Source organism: Hyla sarda, chromosome 6 (assembly GCF_029499605.1).
Source record: "Hyla sarda isolate aHylSar1 chromosome 6, aHylSar1.hap1, whole genome shotgun sequence".
Taxonomy (NCBI): Eukaryota; Metazoa; Chordata; class Amphibia; order Anura; family Hylidae; genus Hyla; species Hyla sarda.
The window spans coordinates 237329970-237345433 of NC_079194.1; positions in this window are offsets into that span (position 1 = coordinate 237329970).

Sequence of the window (15464 nt, forward strand, 5' to 3'; positions counted from 1 at the left end):
ACTTGCTGCCTGATTCTCTCTCAGATTACAGAGGATTGCTGGGGTTTCTTGAAGTGGGATGTTCTGTGGTCAGCCTATTGTCTGAAGACCCTTCTAACAAACAGATACTGTCTAAAGCAAAATTATCTGTATTGTAACATACTATGGGGGTTAAAAGAAAATGTATTAAGAGGCGCAGCCTCCTAAAAAATCTGTGACATTTTTGTATGTCACATTATTCCAACCACCATTGATTTCTTATTTTATAACTCACACTAGTGTTTGGACATTGTAATAAATGTGTTGGGCATTGGAGACCCTACCCCCTTCTGCCATGCCATACCATCTTTTTTGTAAACATGGTAAGAATAGAGCTAACAAAAATAACAAACAAGCAGGGTTCTGTACACTGAGGACAAGCAGGGCTCTGTGCACTGAGGACAAGCAGGGCTCTGTACACTGAGGACAAGCAGGGCTCTCTAAAGAGGACAAGCAGGGCTCTGTACACTGAGGACAAGCAGGGCTCTATGCACTGAGGACAAGCAGGGCTCTGTACACTGAGGACAAGCAGGGCTCTCTACAGAGGACAAGCAGGGCTCTGTACACTGAGGACAAGCAGGGCTCTGTACACTGAGGAAAAGCAGGGCTCTCTACGTAGGACAAGGAGGGCTTGGTGCACTGAGGATAAGCAGGGCTCTGTACACTGAGGACAAGCAGGGCTCTGTACGCTGAGGACAAGCAGGGCTCTCTACAGAGGAAAAGCAGGGCTATCTACAGAGGACAAGCAGGGCTCTCTACAGAGGACAAGCAGGGCTCTGTACACTGAGGACAAGCAGGGTCTGTACACAGAGGACAAGCAGGGCTCTCTACGGAGGACAAGCAGGGCTCTCTACGGAGGACAAGCAGGGCTCTGTGCACTGAGGACAAGCAGGGCTCTGTAAACTGAGGACAAGCAGGGCTCTCTACAGAGGACAAGCGGGGCTCTGTACACTGAGGACAAGCAGGGCTATGTACACTGAGGACAAGCAGGGCTCTCTACAGAGGACAAGCAGGGCTCCGTACACTGAGGACAAGCAGGGCTCTGTGCAGTGAGGTCAAGCAGGGCTTTGTGCACTGAGGACAGGCAGGCCTCTGTACAGTGAGGACAAGCAGGGCTCTGTGCAGTGAGGATAAGCAGGGCTCTGTGCAGTAAGGACAAGCAGGGCTCTGTACACTGAGGACAAGCAGGGCTCTGTACACTGAGGACAAGCAGGTATCTGTACACTGAGGACAAGCAGGGATCTCTACAGAGGACAAGCAGGGCTCTCTACAGAGGACAAGCAGGGCTCTGTACACTGAGGACAAGCAGGGCTCTGTACACTGAGGACAAGCCGGGCTTTCTACAGTGCACAAGCAAGGCTCTCTACAGAGGACAAGCAGGGCTCTGTACACTGAGGACAAGCAGGGCTCTGTACACTGAAGACAAGCAGGGCTCTCTACAGAGGACAAGCAGGGCTCTGTACACTGAGGACAAGCAGGGCTCTGTGCACTGAGGACAATCATGGCTCTCTACGGAGGACAAGCAGGGCTTTGTACACTGAGGACAAGCAGGGCTCTCTACGGAGGACAAGCAGGGCTCGGTGCACTGAGATCTAGCAGGGCTCTGTACACTGAGGACAAGCAGGGCTCTCTATAGAGGACAAGCAGGGTTCTGTACACTGAGGACAAGCAGGGCTCTGTACACTGAGGAGAAGCAGGGCTCTCTACAGAGGGCAAGCAGGGCTCTGTACACTGAGGACAAGCAGGGCTCTGTACACTGTGGACAAGCAGGGCTCTCTACGGAGGACAAGCAGGGTTCGGTGCACTGAGGACATGCAGGGCTCTGTACACTGAGGACAAGCAGGGCTCTCTACAGAGGAAAAGCAGGGCTCTGTACACTGAGGACAAGCAGGGCTCTGTACACTGAGGACAAGCAGGGCTCTCTACAGAGGACAAGCAATGCTCTCTACAGAGGACAAGCAGGGCTCTGTACACTGAGGACAAGCAGGGCTCTGTACACTGAGGACAAGCAGGGCTCTCTACAGAGGACAAGCAGGGCTCTGTACACTGAGGACAAACAGGGCTCTGTACATTGTGGACAAGCAGGGCTCTATACGGAGGACAAGTAGGGTTCGGTGCACTGAGGACATGCAGGGCTCTGTACACTGAGGACAAGCAGGGCTCTGTGCACTGAGGACAAGCAGGGCTTTGTGCACTGAGGACAGACAGGCCTCTGTACAGTGAGGACAAGCAGGGCTCTGTACACTGAGGACAAGCAGGACTCTGTTCAGTAAGGACAAGCAGGGCTCTGTGCAGTGAGGATAAGCAGGGCTCTGTGCAGTAAGGACAAGCAGGGCTCTGTACACTGAGAACAAGCAGGGCTCTGTACACTGAGGACAAGCAGGGCTTTGTACACTGAGGACAAGCAGGGATCTGTACACTGAGGACAAGCAGGGATCTCTACAGAGGACAAGCAGGGCTCTCTACAGAGGACAAGCAGGGCTCTGTACAGAGGACAAGCAAGGCTCTCTACAGAGGACAAGCAGGGCTCTTTACACTGAGGACAAGCAGGGCTCTGTACACTGAGGACAAGCAGGGCTCTCTACAGAGGACAAGCAGGGCTCTGTACACTGAGGACAAGCAGGGCTCTGTACACTGAGGACAAGCAGGGCTCTGTGCACTGTGGACAAGCAGGGCTCTCTACGGAGGACAAGCAGGGTTCGGTGCACTGAGGACATGCAGGCCTCTGTGCACTGAGGACAAGCAGGCCTCTGTGCACTGAGGACAAGCAGGGCTCTGTACACTGTGGACAAGCAGGGCTCTCTACGGAGGACAAGCAGGGTTCGGTGCACTGAGGACATGCAGGCCTCTGTGCACTGAGGACAAGCAGGCCTCTGTGCACTGAGGACAAGCAGGGCTCTGTGCACTGAGGACAAGCAGGGCTCTGTGTATTGAGAAAAAGCAGGGTTCTGCTTGTCCTGCCCTCACTTCCTGTATTTTTTCTCTGCACAGAGACACACAGGCAATAGCTGCAGGGACAGCATTTTTTCACCAAAAGTATACACATTTTTAAACAGTGTATATTACAAATATACATATAATGTTATTATTTACATTACATAATAAGTTTATGCAAATAAAAAAGGTACACTTTAACTCCTTAAGGACTCACGATGTACCGGTACGTCCTGAGCCCAGCTCCCGGTGTTTAAAACCATAGCCGGGACCCTGGGCTAACAGCGCGCGGCACCAATCATTGTGCCGTGCGCTGTTAACCCTTTAGACGCGGCGATCAAAGTTGACCTCCGCGTCTGAAAGTGAAACTAAACGCTTCCCGGCAGCTCAGTCGGGCTGATCGGGACATCGCGATAAAATGGCGATGTTCCGATCAGCTGGGATGCAGGCGGAGATCTCCATACCTGTGTCCGTGGCGTCCGATCGGGGTTTGATTGCTCCAAGCCTGAGCTACAGGCTTGAGCAATCGAGCCCCTATCTCGCTGATCCATGCAGAGCTATGGCTCTGCAGGGATCAGCATAGGAGATCAATGTGTGCAGTGCTATAGCTCCCTATGTAAAAAAAAAAAAAGTTAACAAAAGGTCATTTAACCCCTTCCCATCACCCCCCTTTTCCCATAAAAAAAAACTGTGTAAATAAAAATAAAAATAAACATATGTGGTATCGCCGCATGCGTAAATGTCCGATCTATAAAAATATATCATTAATTAAAGCGCACGGTCAATGGCGTACGCGCAAAAAAATTCCAAAGTCCAAAATAGAGTATTTTGGGTCACTTTTGATATCATATAAAATGAATAAAAAGCGATCAAAAAGTCCGATCAATACAAAAATGGTACCGATAAAAACTTCAGAACACGGCGCAAAAAATGAGCCCTCCTACTGACCTGTATGTGGAAAAATAAAAAAGTTTTTGGGGTCAGAAGATGACAATTGTAAATGTATGCATTTTCATGCATGTAGTTATGATTTTTTTCAGAAGTGTGACAAAATCAAACCTATATAAGTAGGGTATCATATTAATCGTATGGACCTACAGAATAAAGATAAGGTGTCATGTTTACCAAAAAATGCACTGCGTAGAAACGGAAGCCCCCAAAATTTACAAAATGAAATTTTTTCTTCAATTTTGTCGCACAATGATTTTTTCTCCGTTTCGCCGTGGATTTTTTTGTAAAATGACTAATGTCACTGCAAAGTAGAATTGGTGGCGCCAAAAATAAGCCATCATTTGGAATTTTATGTGGAAAATTGAAAGCGTTATGATTTTTAGAAGGTGATGAGGAGAAAATGAAAATGCAAAAACGGAAAAACGCTGAGTCCTTAAGGGGTTAATGAAAAGGGTCTGTTCAGGCTCTGAATTGACTCTGAGCTGAATTAGGGTGCATTCACTCCACGTTTAGCTAATATGGTCACCAGATCAGGCCGCTACACTTGACTTTAATACCAGACATAGTCCATAGATGGTGTTTATGTAAAATTAAACCAATTCATTCAGATGACTTTTTATTTTACCATTAGAATAATGAACAGGGCTGAAGAAATATAATCAACTCTTTTGGGCCCAGATACACCGGACTAAACCTCATAGGTGACATTATTAAGAATATGATGGACGGATTCTTTGTGCTAGAGTAGTGTGACTTGATTTATTGATTCCATAGCTCTCCATTGTTATTAATGAGAGGGACTTTTCACTAAGATTGATGGAGTGGTCCCACCAAGTAATGAATTTCCAGCTTATGTTTGCATTAAAGGAAAACTGTCACAAAATTCTCTCTCCCCCCCCCCACACTAACCAGAGGTACTTGCTGGTAGTGCAGGGGACACTGATCAATATGCTGCCTACCATGCCAGTTCCTGAGAATGGTGTGGCTGCAGGCTTTATACTTCTTCTCTCTTAAGGCCTTCTCAGATCACCTCAGACTTCTTCTCATACTTCTCCACACTGTACCTCAACTCACACTGTAGCTCTGCACTCAGACTAGACTAAACAGTTTCTCCCCCCTACACTACATACATAAAGGCTATGGTAGGGGCCTCCCATTGGACATCAGGATCATCTGGTTCACTCTGCAAGGTTGATCACACTGGTAAAGATCATTGAACACAAAATGGCAGCAGAACACAATACAGTAAACCCTGGAACAGTGGGCCTAGAACAGGGACACCAGGTGTGCCTGAAGCAACATTTCGCAACAGGACAACATACTGTACTGGGACACCACGGTTGGAGTTCTGAATCTGATCTCAGAGGTGTGTGAGCACTGCCAGAGAGAAGCAGAGATGAGTTGCTCTGAAGCAGATCAGCTTCTCTGTGATATGGTGGATACTGATACACTGCACCAAAAAAGGCTGACTTTAGGACTGGGCGTGCCAAATTGTGAGTGGGAAGATCAGAAGTTTATGTAAAGAACCTGATGTTTATGCTTCTGTTACACCACATGCTGCAATCACAAATGTATTGGTTTATGAGAATTATTATGATAAACCTAAGACTAATAAACTGTCACCTACCTGTTTGGGTCTGTTTGCTTTCTGGCAAGATGATTTAAAGGAGATATATCATGCTGAAAAGCCTATTCCCTACGTAATAAGTTTTAGATCGCTGGGGGTTTCAGTAAAAAAAAAAAAAAGGTTTAGCAAACTTTATATAAAAAAATTAAACGTTAACCTAATCCACGTCTACCAGACGATCACCCCCTCTCCAAACTGTGCTTTATAAAAGAAGATTGAGCTTAAATCAGGATGTAGGTAAACTTCATGGTAAAGTCACATGGCCTAATAATAGCCGGGAACACGTCTCCTCATAAATAATCTGTCTTCAGCAACCCTTGTAACTTGGTGAAATATTTAGGGCAGAAACTTGCCAGTACTCATTTGAACTCCTGATGTTTCTACTGTTGAGCTTTTCCTCAGGAGCAAAGTGATATATCCATGTTTAATCAGAAGTGACAGATTGGCCGCGGCGCGGTGGGAAGATGTTTTTGCAGCTTTGTCAGAAATGTTATTCTCATCTTACAATTCAGGAAAAGAACATTTCGAATATCTTCACTTCTTATACAGTCACACCATTGTGGACCCTAAGTCCTTTAGTATGGGGGGACAATATTAGACAAATAGAATATTTTTGCTATGCTAAATATATCAGTTGTATGGGAAGCATATACAGTGGTCCCTCAAGTTACAATATTAATTGGTTCCAGGACAACCATTGCATGTTGAAACCATTGTATGTTGAGACCGTAACTCCATGGAAACCTGGTAATTGGTTCTGAAGCCCCAAAATGTCATCCAAAAATAGGAAAAAGTGAGGATTAAAGAAAAACAGGTAGATAACTAATACAGATAAAACAAGTCCTTACATATAAAAGAAAGAAAGAAAGAGCTGCTTGGAGCTGTAAATTAATGTGTATGTAGAGGACAAGAGCTTTTTCAGGGTCCTGTAGAGTACACAATGTCCTAAAAAAGTTAAATGGAGCCGCCCTTACTTGGTGTCCAAAGGAGCAGCTAACTGTGACATAGGTAAAGAGTAGTACAGAACATGTAATACATCCCTGTACTGTAGAGAGGCGCTACCAGACAGGAATTCAGTGCATGTGCTTCAGTCATGGCCGGCGTTAGGGTGGGGCAAACCAGGCAATTGCCTAGGGCCCCCATCCCCCACGGGGCCCCCTGCCGGCTGCTCAGTGGGGGCAACTGCTTTAAAGTAGGGGGAGAGGGGGGAGCAATGAGCAGGGGAACTATACTGCCAACCTAATGTGGGGGAACATACTGCCAACCTGATGGGGGAAACTGCAACCTAATGTGGGGTAACATACTGCCTACTTAATGTGGTGGAACATACTTCCAACCTAATGTCGGGGGACATACTGCCAACCTAATGGGGGGGGGGACTGCAGCCTAATGTGGGGGGGACATACTGCCTACCTAATGTGGGGGAACATACTGCCAACCTAATGTGGGGGAACTATACTGCACCTAATGTGGGGAAACTATACTGCCTACCAAATGTGGGGGGAAATACTGCCAACCTAATGGGGGGAACTGAGGACACGCAGGCCCCTGTACACTGAGGACAAGCAGGCACCTGTACACTGAGGACAAGCAGGGCTCTGTGCACTGAAGACAAGCAGGGCTCTGTGCACTGAAGACAAGCAGGGCTCTGTGCACTGAGGACAAGCAGGGCTCTGTGCACTGAGGACAAGCAGGGCTCTGTGCACTGAAGACAAGCAGGGCTCTGTGCACTGAGGACAAGCAGGGCTCTGTGCACTGAGGACAAGCAGGGCTCTGTGCACTGAGGACAAGCAGGGCTCTGTGCACTGAGGACAAGAAGGGCTCAGTGCACGAAGGACAAGCAGGGCTCTGTACAGTAAGGATAAGCAGGGCTCTGTACAGTGAGGACAAGCAGAGCTCTGTACAGTAAGGACAATCAGGGCTCTGTGCAGTGAGGATAAGCAGGGCTCTGTACAGTAAGCACAAGCAGAGCTTTGTACACTGAGGACAAGCAGGGCTCTGTACACTGAGGACAAGGATGGCTCTGTAAAGTGAGGACAAGCAGGGCACTGTGCAGTGAGGACAAGCAGGGCTCTGTACAGTAAGGACAAGCAGGGCTCTGTACAGTAAGGACAAGCAGGGCTCTGTACAGTGAGGACGAGCAGAGCACTGTACACTGAGGACAAGCAGGGCACTGTGCAGTGAGGACAAGCAGAGCTCTGTGCACTGAGGAAACAAGCAGAGCTCTGTACACTGAAGACAAGCAGGGCTCTGCACACTGAGGACAAGTAGGACTCTGTAAAGTGAGGACAAGCAGGGCACTGTGCAATGAGGACAAGCAGGGCTCTGTACAGTAAGGACAAGCAGGGCTCTGTGCAGTGAGGATAAGCAGGGCTCTGTACAGTGAGCACAAGCAGAGCTTTGTACACTGAGGACAAGCAGGGCTCTGTACACTGAGGACAAGGAGGGCTCTGTACACTGAGGACAGGCAGGGCACTGTGCAGTGAGGACAAGCAGGGCTCTGTACAGTAAGGACAAGCAGGGCTCTGTACAGTAAGGACAAGCAGGGCTCTGTACAGTGAGGACGAGCAGAGCACTGTACACTGAGGACAAGCAGGGCTCTGTAAAGTGAGGACAAGCAGGGCACGGTGCAGTGAGGACAAGCAGAGCTCTGTGCACTGAGGAAACAAGCAGAGCTCTGTACACTGAAGACAAGCAGGGCTCTGCACACTGAGGACAAGGAGGACTCTGTAAAGTGAGGACAAGCAGGGCACTGTGCAATGAGGACAAGCAGGGCTCTGTACAGTAAGGACAAGCAGGGCTCTGTGCAGTGAGGATAAGCAGGGCTCTGTACAGTGAGCACAAGCAGAGCTTTGTACACTGAGGACAAGCAGGGCTCTGTACACTGAGGACAAGCAGGGCTCTGTACACTGAGGACAAGCAGGGCTCTGTACACTGAGGACAAGCAGGGCTCTGTACACTGAGGACAAGCAGGGCTCTGTACACTGAGGACAAGCAGGGCTCTGTACACTGAGAACAAGCAGGGCTCTGTACACTGAGGACAAGCAGGGCTCTGTACACTGAGGACAAGCAGGGCTCTGTACACTGAGGACAAGCAGGGCTCTGTACACTGAGGACAAGCAGGGCTCTGTACACTGAGGACAAGCAGGGCCCTGTACACTGAGGGCAAGCAGGGCTCTGTACACTGAGGACAAGCAGGGCTCTGTACACTGAAGGCAAGCAGGGCTCTGCACTGAGGACAAGCAGGGCTCTGTACACTAAGGACAAGGAGGGCTCTGTAAAGTGAGGACAAGCAGGGCACTGTGCAGTGAGGACAAGCAGAGCTCTTTGCACTGAGGACAAGCAGAGCTCTTTACACTGAGGACAAGCAGGTCTCTGTACACTGAGGACAAGCAGGGCTCTGTGCACTGAGGACAAGGAGGGCTCTATTATGTTAGAACCCTCCTAGCACAGGGGCTATAACATTGCATAGAAAAAGTGAAAAAAAAGTTAATAAAGATGATTTAACTCCTTCCCTAATAAAAGTTTGAATCCCCCCCTTTTTCTCATAAAAAAAAAAAAAACTGTGTAAAAACCGTATTTATCGGGGTAAACCACGCACCGGCCTATAACACCCACCCTCATTTTACCAAGGATATTTGGGTAAAAAAAAGTTTTTTACCCAAATATCCTTGGTAAAATGAGGGTGCGTGTGTGTGCATGCGTATACCCCGATACACCTCCAGGAAAGGCAGGGGGAGAGAGGCCGTCGCTGCCTGCTTCTCTCCCCCTGCCTTTCCTGGGGTCTAGAGCCCTGCTGCTGCCGCCGCTTCTCTCCCGCTGGCTATCTGCGCCGCTGCCCCTTCTTTCCCCCTGGCTATTGGTGCCGCTGCCCCATTGCCGGCGCCGATGGCCAGGGGCCTCCGGTGTGCGTCCCATGCGTCGTAGCTATGCACTGCATGGCGCGGCGCAATGACGAGTGACGTCATTGCGTCTCGCAGCGCACAGCAACGATGCAGGGGACGCACACCGTAGGCCTGAAGCAGCGCGGACCCGACCCCGGCAACAGGTAATTATACAACCGGGGATGGGGGAGGCAACGGGGCAACGCTGCCCCTTCTCTCCCCCTGTCTGTTGGCGCCGCTGCCCCATTGCCGGCGCCGCTTCTCTCCCCCTGGCTATCGGCGCCCGCAATGGGGCAGCGGCACCGATAGACAGGGGGAGAGAACAGGCAGCGGCACTGATAGCCAGGGGGAGAGAACGGGCAGCGGCACCGATAGCCAGGGGGAGAGAAGGGCCGGCAGCAGGGCTCTAGACCCCAGGACAGGCAGAGGCAGAGAAGCCGGCAGCGACGGCAGGTCTCTGCACCTGCAAAGCCACTGCAGTTCATTGATTTAAAGCGCCCGCTTTAAATCATTGAACTGCAGCGGCTTATCGGCATATAAAAATTTTTGCCTAAAAAGTGCGTGTCATACGCCGATAAATATGGTAAAAACACTGTGATCGCCTGGAGGATGTAGGGTATGGGGACTGTAGCTGTGCGGTAATTAAAGGGTGCTTGTTAACCCTTGCTATTCGTGACGCCAGGGTGAGGGCTCCTCAGTAATGCTTGTCCTACTGCCACCCTTCCCAAGAGCGATAGGGAGGTATATAATAATAGATTGTCCACAACCGGAGAGTTTTCTGAAACAGGATTACCTTTTACTGAAGATCTTCTGCAAGCTTCAATAACAGAACAGTCTCTATGCATACAACTGCTTTCTTTGGGGATTGACAAAGGTTGGGACTTTAGCATTTAGAGTCTTTAGGTATTGTGCGCTGTTCCACTGGATTTAGGGGATTTAGTTGCGGTCCAGTAGTCACGCTAGCTTTAGCGGGGGGTTAGATTAGAACTCGTGGTTTTGGTTCTGCTGAGGCCGTAGGTTTTGAGGCCTAGCGTGTCTTTGAAAGTTGCGCAGAACCGTCCTGCTAATCCAGCATCCACGAGAGCAGCAAACCAAGAGAGCGATAATTGGACACAGCTCCCTTATATGGGCAGGGGCTGGACTAGTGCTAATTGTTCCATACTGATGTCAATCACCATTACAAAGACTTGTGGGTAACACGTGACCCAGGGACCTCCAAGGGTCCTACAACATACCATAGAGGTTATTAACATGGTCACATGATCGAAGGTCCTGTGACGCTAAATAAGTTAAGTACTATATATTATTATAAAATATATACTATTATTAAATATATACATGTATTAACATTAGAGAATTAGACTTGAGGAGAGGTGACTAGGGGCTGTCCCACCTGAGGAACCCTACCTGAACATAGTTACTCTGACTTTAGAGACCTCTACACTAGGTACGGTATGTAATACGGTACCGGGACACCACAATAAAAATAAACATATGTGGTATCGCCGCGTGCATAAATGTCCAAATATATTGTTAATTAAACCGCATGGTCAATGGCGTACGCACAAAAAAATTCAAAAGTCCACAATAACATATTTTTGGTCACTTTTTATACAACAAATCTTTTTTTATCAAAAGCGACCAAAAGTCCGATCAACCGCCCCATAAGTGGCAAAATAAAAAAGTTATATGGGTCAGAAGAGGATAATTTTAAACATATAAAGGTGTAATTTTTACTGAAAAGTGAACTGCGTAGAAACGGAAACCCCAAAAAATTACATTGTCACACAATAATTTTTTTCTGTTTCACCGTAGATTTTTGGGTAAAATGACTGATGTCATTACAAAGTAGAATTGGTGGCGCAAAAAATAAGCCATCATATGGATTTTTAGGTGCAAAATTGAAAGGGTTATGATTTTTAAAAGCTGAGGAGGAAAAAAATAAAGTGCAAAAACGGAAAAACGCTATGTCCTTAAGGGGTTAAAGTATGTTTCTTATAAATTGCTTCCTAAAATATTCCCGGAAACATTTCTTGTACTTTGTAAGAAAACCATAGGATGTTATTTGCATTTTCTGTGGATGATTTATGATGTTGCTTACACCTCAATGAAGATGGAGCCATGCTTGTCCTTAGGCAACATTTGTTTGCATTAGTTCTTTTCTATGATTAAGATCTGCAATTGGCTTGAAATGCGTGTACATTAAAATCTCCTGTATAGATATGCATATAGATTATTTTAATGGATGGACAATTACAATTCTGACCTTCATCTTTTACTACATAAAATAAATTTATAGACTTTATTTCACAATCAAAAATGTATCTGGTCTTTAAGGGTTAATTGGATAGTCATATCACATAGGCATTTGAGGGTGAAGTCACACATGGCAGATTAATTACAAAAATGTCTATGACTATTCTAAGTATCTGGATGGGGTTCGCAGAAATCCAGGTTCTTGCCCATGCAGATAAATAAAATTGAGTTACAGCTGCAGAAATCTCTACAACCAACCTGCCATGTGTGAACACACCTTAACCCCTTAAGGACCGGAGGTTTTTCCGTTTTTGCATTTTCGTTTTTTGCTCCTTGCCTTTAAAAAATCATAACTCTTTCAAATTTACACCTAAAAATCCATATGATGGCTTATTTTTTGCGCCACCAATTCTACTTTGTAATGACGTCAGTCATTTTGCCCAAAAATCTATGGTGAAGCGGGAAAAAAAATCATTGTGCGACAAAATTGAAAAAAAACCCGCTGTTTTGTAACTTTTGGGGGCTTCCGTTTCTACGTAGTACATTTTTCGGTAAAAATGACACCTGATATGTATTCTGTAGGTCCATACGATTAAAATGATACCCTACTTATATAGGTTTGATTTTGTCGGACTTCTGGAAAAAATCATAACTACATGCAGGAAAATTAATACGTTTAAAATTGTCATCTTCTGACCCCTATAACTTTTTTATTTTTCCGTGTATGGGGCGGTATGAGGGCTCATTTTTTGCGCCGTGATCTGAAGTTTTTAACGGTACCATTTTTGCATTGATAGGACTTATTGATCACTTTTTATCCATTTTTAAATGATATAAAAAGTGACCAAAAATGCACTATTTTGGACTTTGGAATTTTTTTGCGCGCACGCCATTGACCGAGCGGTTTAATTAATGATATATTTTTATAATTCGGACATTTCCGCACGCGGTGATACCACATATGTTTATTTTTATTTACACTGTGTTTTTTTTTTTATTGGAAAAGGGGGGTGATTCAAACTTTTAATAGGGGAGGAGTTAAATGATCTTTATTCACTTTTTTTTTTCACTTTTTCTTTGCAGTGTTATAGGTCCCATAGGGACCTATAACACTGCACACACTGATCTTCTATGTTGATCACTGGTTTCTCATAAGAAACCAGTGATCAACGATTCTGCCGGATGACTGCTCATGCCTGGATCTCAGGCACTGAGCAGTCATTCGGCGATCGGACAGCGAGGAGGCAGGAAGGGGCCCTCCCGCTGTCCTGTCAGCTGTTCGGGATGCCGTGATTAGCCGCGGCTATCCCGAACAGCCCGACTGAGCTAGCCGGGAACTTTCACTTTCACTTTTAGCCGCGCGGCTCAGCTTTGAGCGCGCGGCTAAAGGGTTAATAGCGCGCGGCGCCGCGATCGGCGCTGCGCACTATTAGAGGCGGGTCCCGGCTTCACTATGACGCCGGGCCCGCCATGATATGACGCGGGGTTACTGTGTAACCCCGCGTTATATCAGAAGAGCAGGACCAAGGACGTACCGGTACGTCCTTGGTCCTTAAGGGGTTAAGCCGGGCTCACACGGCCGAAAATGAGCGGATGTTCTCCCGGAAAACACGGACAGACATTCCGCACATTTGCACGGTGCTAGGACTGCTGTGTGCAGTCTCATAGACAGCAATGCATTTGCGAGCGAAATAGACAAGTCGATTCTTTTTGCAGACGCCGGTCTCCTTAATAAAATTTGCTGAGTCCTTAAAGGGGTACTCGGGTGGTCAACGTGTTTTTCCGTTTGTGACTTACCCTATTTGTTTTGTTTCATTTCTATTCTTGTTGTTTAGCCTACTCTATTTCCGTTCTTTTTATCCCCCACTTTGTTTTCCTATCTTTGCTTCTATTTCCTGTTTCTTGCTGTGCTGAAAACTACAAATCCCAGCATGCCACATGCCTTGCTGGTTTGGGGCGGCTCCTTTTTTTTTTTGTTCAGCCCCCCTACTTTACCCCCCCCCCCCCCCCACCCTACTATTTTCCCGGTCAGCCCCCTTATACACAGCACACTAATAAAATCAGCCCTGGTTGGGATACACTGGCATACACACACACACAAAAGGGACTACAACTCTCAGCATGTGTCATTCAGGAGTCTTCAGTCTGTGGTATAACACCAGCATGCTGCCTCTGTAGTCTCCTGGGGGTTGTAATTCATCACACCTCTATAGGGCATACACCAGTGTTTCCCAACCAGGGTGCCTCCAGATGTTGCAAAACTACTACTACCAGCATGCCCGGACAGCCAAAAGGTGTCTGGGCATGCTGGGAGTTGTAGTTTTGATACAGCTGAAGACACCCTGGTTAGGAAACAATGCACTTTGTTTGTAATATACTGAATAGGCTAGGCCAGTGTTTCCCAATCAGTGTGCCTACAGCTGTTGCAAAACTACAACTTCCAGCACGCTCAAAGGCTGTCAGGGAATGCTGGGAGTTGTAGTTTTACAACAGCTGGAGGCACACTGGTTTGGAAACACTGGTGTAACATGATGTGTATGCTGAATAGGCTAGGACAGTGTTTCCCAACCAGTGTGCCTCCAGCTGTTGCAAAACTACAACTCCCAGCATGCCCAATGTCTGTCCAGGCATGCTGGGAGTTGTAGTTTTGATACAGCTGGAGGCAGACTGGTTTGTAAACACTAGCATACACACACATAACAGGGACTACACCTCCCAGCATGTGTCATTCAGTAGTCCCCCCCCCCCCACCTCACACATAGAAATCATCCCCAGTCTGAGATTTATTCCCCTGCAGTCCATACATCCCCAGCCCGTGCACTTTGTTATCCCTTCACATTCATCTTCACTGGCTTCTTTCAGTGCAGACCTGCGTCCTCACAAGAGAGGGGAGATGAGGAGCTGTGTAGGAGCTTCTTGCTCTCATGCACACCTGTGACCACCTGGAGGGGGAGATAAGGGGGAGTGGCTTATCTCTCATGCAGTTTTGAAAGAACAGAAAAAAAAAAAACATGAGATCTTGTCCACAGCCTAATCCTAACCTGTGGACAACAGTCAGAGATCCAACACAGAACTACAGAACTTCCTGGCCCACAAACAGGTAAGAAAAAAAGACACATGCTACACAAACATAGAATACATGTCAATTGCAAAAAACATGAACATTAAAAGAAGATGCAATATAGCCAAAAATCTTAACCACCGGAGTACCCCTTTAAGACCTAAATGGGCTGAATCCTTAAGGGGCTAAAGGGGTACTCTGGTAGAATTTTTTTTTTTCTATATCAACTTGTGTCAGAAAGTTAAACAGATTTGTAAATTACTTCTATTTAAAAATCTTAATCCTTCCAGTACTTATCAGCTGTTATATGCTCCACAGGAAGTTCTTTTATTTTTTAATTTCTTTTCTTTCTGACCACAGTGCTCTCTGCTGACACTTCTGTCCATTTTAGGAACTGACAAGAGTAGAAGCAAATCCCCATAGCAAATCTCAAACCTTTTATGCTCTGGACAGTTCCTGATATGAACAGAGATGTCAGCAGAGAGCACTGTGGTCAGACAGAAAGGAAATTTAAAAAAAAAGAACTTGTGGATCATACAGCAGCTGATAAATACTTGAAGGATTAAGATATTTTAACAGGATTAATTTACAAATCTGTATAGCTTTCTGGCACCAGTTGATTACATTTTTTCCCCCCCAATGCAGTACCCCTTTAGCATAACCCCTCCAAAACTAATCAGGCTAAAGCTTTGTAAACATTACATTACATGCCGATGTTCACATGGCTGAATCT